Below are 7,402 nucleotides of genomic sequence, written 5' to 3'. Positions count from 1 at the left end.
TGTATCAGCCACTCTGTTCCCAGGAAAACAGATACTATTAGTCCTTTGGTTTTGATAACATAAGGATTGATAAAATCTTCTGTGAGCCCACTAAGTTTCACACACACCAGGATGCTCAGCCAGGCAACCCTGTTCTGACCTCCTGCAACACCAGTGACATTAGCAGTGACAAGGAAAAGGAGAGTAGGGGAAGGGAGGACAGAGCTGGAGTGGGAGGAGAAGGGAATGACCCGTAATTCTGACCTTTTGTCTCTTTTGAGACCCATGTGTTTCTATGCTCCCTGGACTTCTCTGTAGCTTTGGCAAAGGACAGAAGCTCCAGTTCTGCATGATATCACTGAAGACAGGACTCCTTAAATGTCTTTGGAGAGAGAAGTGTTCAGTGGAGCCATGTTGCTAAATAAAATTGTCAGTGAGCTTCAAAACAGTCTGCATGCTAGCTTTAGGCTTTTCTTAAAATTAACAACATGATCAAATCTTAATCTATTAGATGTTGAAACATCTACATTTGTAAAGAGATGTCCTGAGCCCTGAATAACTGGAGAAAATAAATGAAATTTTATATATTGCCAAACTTGAAATAATACAAGGTATGAGTATAGAATTGGGGTCTTTATAAAAAAATAGTTTAAGTTCCACAATTTCTCTATAATTTTGTTCATTTTTTGCTTGTTTTTGCAGTTCTGGGGATTGAGTCCAGGGCCTTGAGCATGCTAGGCAAATACTGTACCACTGAGCTGTGACCCAAAGCATGTTTTTCCTTTTGTCTTTGAGATAAGGGTGTCACTAGGTTGCCCAAGCTGGCCACTAACTCTCCAACCTCTTGCCACAGCCTCCCAAATGTGTTATCCTGCCTGGTCTCTAGGGTCTCTGTTCTGGGTTGTATATCACCAGGTATTTTAAATAAAACTTTTATTGTTCTGCTGATTCAACTTACTGAGAGGAAATCATAGGTTTTCTTTCCAAAGAGCCTGTTGGCTGTTGTAAGCAAGTACTTTGAGCCAGGCTTGATCACTTGGGTGAGAAGCATCTGGAAGCCCTTATGGATGTCTTTTCTGTGTTTATACACATCACTTATGAAGGAAAGCAAGAAAACCCTCTCACTGGAAATGAGGGCATTTGGAGGTTTTATGGAGAACAGATTATAACAGAATTTCAGAGTTATTCTGCTGGCCAAGAAGTATTTGTTTTTCAGATAATAAGGCTCCAATGAAACAAGGATCCCATGGAATAAGAGGTCAAGTTAGTCCTAGTAAGGATTAAATTAATTAGAAGGCCACCATTACAAGTGTATAAGCAAAGAAGAGGTGCTAAAATAATATTAAAAGAAAATTTAAGATGTGTAATTAACTTGTGATGAGTTTCTAGTTTCTGGGTAAGAAGACTTAAAACACAATTTTCTATTTTATGTGCAAAAAGTGAGCAATGTTTATCATAATTAGAAATACTCAAAATCTGGAAGATTTTAGCTAATTAAGAAAAGGTAAACTTCTGCTTCCAGTCATCCCAAAATTAGAAAGACATAATGTGCCCTTCTTCTCTAAAATAACCTGTAAATTGATGAAATTCATGAAATGATTTCTGGATCTAAGAATATGGGTTATAGAGAACTGTGATTTTTAGTGTTTTGGTTCATGATCCTCTATATGAAAGCTGGTATGTTTGTTCCTGTGTCCTCCTCTGTAATGCTTCATTTTAATTTACAGTAGAGGAAACAGCAAGCAAAAAATTAATTTAATTCTGTCATATTTGTTATTGCTTACTTTAAGAGCATCTCTGGCTTCAAGAGTGAGCCTAGAATCCCAGCAATGTCACAAATCAGAAAGCCTTCCCACTACACAATAGGTCTTCTTTACCAGTTGTTCTGGATAGCCTTTAGTCAATATGAAAGAAAAGATAGATAATGAAGCCAAATATAGCAACAGTGAAAAACATGACAGGAAAATAGAAAAGTTATTTTAGTAATTGACTTTAAATTTAAGAAAACAAAGCCTTGAGAATATTGAGTTATTTTTTTTCTCAAGGTAAAATAAGATTCAAATTCTGGTCTCCTTCATCCTGTTCTAATGTTTCTTTCATACTTTTTTCTTTATTCATTGTTTCTCTCCCTATTTTTTCTCTTTCTGTGTTTCTTTTCATCTTTTTTCCCCTTTATCATGGCAAAGACAGCTGTCATGACACTTATTTTCTAGCAAATTTTAATTGTACATGTTTTTTTAGCACATCATGGTCAAATATGGGCACAATGTTTTCTTATTCCTGTGGCACTTTGCACACCTTCATGAATATTGACCAAGTCATAATAGATCATTGACTTTAGATGAGCTAGAGCAAGTGAGGTAAATTTTCATAAATAATGATGTGAGCCATGATCAGAAGAGCAACTCCTCAGTATAGAGAATAATTATTATTGTTATTATTTATAATTCTACTTAGCCTTTTTATGATATATATTTTTCTACAAGCATGAGGCAAGGCATATTAATTTATAGAACCACCAATGAGCTTACTTGTTTAAGCTCAAACTTCAATATATTTAAAGGATTTGTTGTTATTTAATGAAATTGTCTGGATATATACATTCATTTAGGGAAAACAAAATAGTATTTTAAGTTTTTCATCACTGTCACCAAAATACCTGAGAAAAATAACTTAAAGGAGAAAAGATTTATTTTGGCTCACAGTTTAGAAGTTTCTGTGCATGGACAGCTGATCCAAGGCAAAATAATCATGGTGGAGGGCTTGGCTGAGAAAAATTGCTCAGCTCATGGAAGCTAGGAAGCAAATAGTTTGGGGGAGAACATAAATGGGACTGGATGCAAAAAAATACTTCCAGGATATTCCTGCTTTTTTCAGATAAGCAACCCTCCCAATAATCCATTCAGATTATTAATTCATTAAATGGATTAATCCACTTATGAAATACAAGCCTTCATGATCCAAACGGTTTCCAAAAGCTCCACTTATAGACCTTGCTGCATTAGGAACCAAATCTTCAAAATATGACCTTTTAGAGTACGTTCTAGATCCAAACCATAACATTAAGAATGCTATATTTTGCATAGTAAATGCCACAGAGACAAACCAAAAAGAAATTAAGACTAGGCATCCAGAAAAAGAAGATACTATAAAATGTAATGTTCTCCCATATGTATATAAATAATTTATTTTAGTTTACTTAGTTACTGAAGTTTATAAATGATATGTTGCCTATCATTGCTTTTAAATCTTGGAGTCAGAACAGGTGATTTGGGAAAATAAGTCAGTAGGATTGTAAATTTGAGGTGAGCCTCAGCAACTTATTGAGGACCTAAACAACTTAGCGAGACAACATCTCAAAATAAAAAAATAAAAGGCTGGGGATGTGGTTCAGTTAGTTGTTAAGCACCCCTTGGTTTAATCCCCAGTATGTTGCCACCGGCCCTCAAAAAAGAATAAGAACACATGTTAAAATATACATAGTGTAGAGAATAAAATGTTAGGTTACTTTTATATTCTAGAAATGTATCTGATGAACCCTGTCTAGATTGAATATAATTATTATCTTTTAGAGATAGGTATCAGACCATAGAAAAAAAAGTTTAATTTAAAAGTTAGCACAGTTTTCCAAAAAAAACCCAATATATTATCATAAATGGAAATCAATAGTATCATTTTATAAAATTACACTATAAAAATAATACTGCATTAATTCACATTAATTTTCTTATTCCATAAATATATACTAAAAGCCTAAATGGTTTCAAACTAGTAATATTCTCTTTCTGAAAATGTTAGGATATTAATATAATAAAGTTTCACAAATAATGGAGAAAAGAATTAGTCTGGGCTGTCACCTTTAAAAAGTCTTTGATAAATATCTTTTTATTTCTATCATGGAATATTTTTCCATGATACCTATCATGATACAGAAGTTAAAGACTTAAATTACAAAGATGCTTTACTCAAGATATTAATGTCAACTTTTATTGACTGAAGAGAAAAATTTTCACAAAGTGCTTAAGATAATTACCAGCTGATAGATTTTATTGTCTGAACCCCCCCCCCAAATATAAATATAAAAGTAAATATCAGAAAAGACTTAATATGCAAAGTAATTATTAATATTTTATTACTTAACATACAAACCAAAATTTATATGGAACTCTGTGTGCAGGTCTTTATGATGATTATGCATTGCATTTAAAATACAAAACTAGATAATTGAAGTTGCTTCTATGTGGCTTAAGAAGAAAATTCATTTAAGTTTATTTACATTTTTCTTTTATGTAAAGTAAAAGTATAAATTATTAATGACCTTTTCTCCTATACATATACCCATGATTAAAGGCACAAAAACTAAGCAGTATGTTACAACATTGCTTGCATTAATAAAATGTTTGCAAATAAGAAGTATTATGTTAATTCATCACTATGATCTAAGGATTACTTAACTCCATAAAAATTAAAGACAACTAGAAAACACATTTCATTACTTTATTTATTCTAATATAGATATCTTCAAATGTCTCTTTACTTTCCCAGCTTCATGGTGAACTCTCATCAGCTTCTTCAGTGCATCCTTCATGTCCTTATTCCTTAAGGTGTAAATGAGGGGGTTGAGACTTGGAGTGATGATGGTGTAAAAGAGGGTAAAAAACTTTCCTTGGTCCTTGGAAGCACTGTTACCTGGATGTAGGTACAAGTAGATAATAGCTCCATAGAACATGAACACAACAGTGAGATGATATCCACAGGTATTCATTGCTTTGTGTTGGCCAGGTTTAGATTTCATTTTTAGCACAGCTTTGGCAATGCAGCCATAGTATATAAGGATAAGGATGAGAGGTGTGAGGACCATGATAATGCCTAAAGCAAACACAGACATTTCATCTGCTGCTGTGTCTACACAAGCTATCTTGACCATAGCTGGCAACTCACACAAGAAATGATCCAGAAGGTTTTTTTCCACACCTAGACAAATTCAGGGTGAGTGTACATAATACTACAGAATTGGCCAAACTAATACTCCAGACCAGGACAATCATCTTGAGACATAGACGAGGGTTCATGATTATCAAATAATGCAAAGGCTTACAAATAGCTGTAAAATGGTCATAGGACATGACAGCCAGGAGAAGGCACTCAATGGAGCCCAACCATATGTAAACATAGAGTTGAATGACACAACCGACATAGCTGATTGTCTTTGTGGGTCCCCACAAGTTGACCAGCATTTGAAGGACAATAGTGCTTGTGAAACACAGCTCTAGAAAAGATAAATTCCTGAGGAAAAAGTACATTGGTGTGTGCAGGTGGGAATCCAGGAGAGATGCAAGACTGATGGCTGTGTTTCCCATCAATGTGATAGAACAGAAGATGGTGACAACTCCTGACGGGATCATCTCCAGTTTAGGATGGTCAGAGAAGCCCAGCAGAATAAAACCATTTGAAAAACTATAATTTCTTTGGTCCATTGTCCTTTATTATTTAAATCCTAGATTGAAAACAAAAGGAGTAGGAAAGGGAATAGGAGGAGGAGAAGGAAGAAATAGAAGTGGGGGAAAAGGAAGGTGAAGAAGGAGGAGGAAGAGAAGGAGGACAAGAAGAGATGAAGAAAGAAAAAGCAAGAGAAAGAGGAAACAAGAAGGAGGAGGAAGAGGAGAGAGAGAAGAAAGAAATTATTTCTCTATATACTAATGGAAATTTGGTTAATTGTAGATTTTTTTCTCATGTTGGATTAAGTATCTAGGTAATCTTGGAGAGTTCAATATTGAACTTATGGTCTAAATTTTCTCACATGGAAATTAGAAAGTTTGGAATTGATCTAGTACTAAAATGATATGACTCTACATTTCTTTAAAAATTTTTTTTAGTTATCGTTGGACACAATACCTTTAATTAATTAATTATTATTTTTATTAATGTGGTGCTGAGGATCGAACCCAGGGCCTTACACGTGTGAGGCAAGTGTTCTACCACTGAGCCACAACCCCAGCCCCCCTACAATGTTTTATAAAGCTAGTTAGATTGGTATAGTGAAGATCTTCTTTTACTTTGTTATTAACCCCCCCTGTAAAAGCTAACTGTTTGATTAATTTTAGAATGAGGAAAACAGTATTGCTCTTTTTTCCATTAGTTAGTGAATGGCACCTTGGATCTAACTGTTGCTCTCAGATATCTGGAATTTATTTCACCCCATTTTTATCTCTCATTCTCAATACCTCCCTATAAGAAAATTGATAAATTTGAATGCCATAACCACTTACCTTTAATTTTTTTATCACCACTACCCTAATTCAAATCATAGTCTTGAATCCTTTCATTCAATCTTGTGCCTTTACACTATTACACTATTCAATAAAATTATGTCACCCATGTTTTTAAAGCTTGTTAGATGATTTCTAGATCAATTAATAAACATTTTAATTTTTGAAGATGACCTGAAAGACCTGCATATTTTGGTTCCTACTATGTATTAATGCTTATCCCACCAATCACATTACCCATTTCACTACTAGCCTTCTTTCAGTTTTTTTCAACTTGTCAAACCTATTCTTGTCTAAACCCCTGTGAACTCTTCTTCCTTTCTGAGTAACTCTTAATCAATCTTTATATCATCTCTAAATGGTTCTTTCTTAAAAAGAAATTTACAGAACAGTTGATTTTTTTGATGTTTACCTTATTTCATGCATAGGGAACTCATGCAGACAGCCACTGTAACATGAAGCTTAAAAGCACAGGCAGAAAAAAAACATACAAACAAACAAACAAACAAAAAACCAAAGAAAAGAAAAGAAAACATAGGCAGAGAGCTGATGTTCATTCCTGTATGTGCCAATCTTTTAGCTGTGTGATCGCAGATAAGTTACATACCACTGTTGAGCTTAGTTTCCTCTTGTGTAAAATGGTGAACATAAAGATACCTAGGGTTGCTATGAAATTAAATAATAAATTCAAGGTGCTTAAAACAAAGCTGGGAACATAGCATGATTCAATAATCTGAAGTTATTTAAATTATTATAAGAAATTGTAATCATGTAGGACATAGGTAAATATTTAATATTCTTTCTCCCAACATGAATATAAGGGCTATAAGACAGTAGATATTTTGACATAATCATGCATACATATAATATAATTTGCTTCATTTTAGTCCCCAGTACATCCTCTTTCCTTCCTTGCCTCCTCTTATTGCTCCCTTCTATTGGTATTCCTTCTATTTATTTATAGTATTTTTCTTCAGGCCATGCACAGCACCTAAAGCATTCACCATAGAGCATATTAAAAAATAATATAGTAGGGGGCTGGGGTGTGGCTAAATAGTAAAGCACTTGCCTCGTTGTGGGAGGAGGCACTGGGTTCAATGATAAGTACCACATAAAAAGGAATGAATGAATAAATAAAAATAAAGTTATTAAAA

General features: G+C 34.0%; 1 pseudogene across 1 annotated transcript; it reads right to left on the bottom strand.

Moving 5' to 3' along the window:
• Positions 1 to 4,480: 4,480 nt before the first annotated feature.
• Positions 4,481 to 5,456, bottom strand: LOC308649286 (olfactory receptor 2W1-like; annotated as a pseudogene). Its single transcript has one exon. The product of its transcript is annotated as an olfactory receptor 2W1-like (transcript).
• Positions 5,457 to 7,402: the final 1,946 nt, after the last annotated feature.

Source organism: Spermophilus citellus (assembly GCF_964194105.1).
Source record: "Spermophilus citellus genome assembly, chromosome: 5".
NCBI lineage: Eukaryota > Metazoa > Chordata > Mammalia > Rodentia > Sciuridae > Spermophilus > Spermophilus citellus.
Note: the sequence above shows the minus strand (reverse complement) of the source record. Positions and strands in the feature narration are given on the sequence as shown.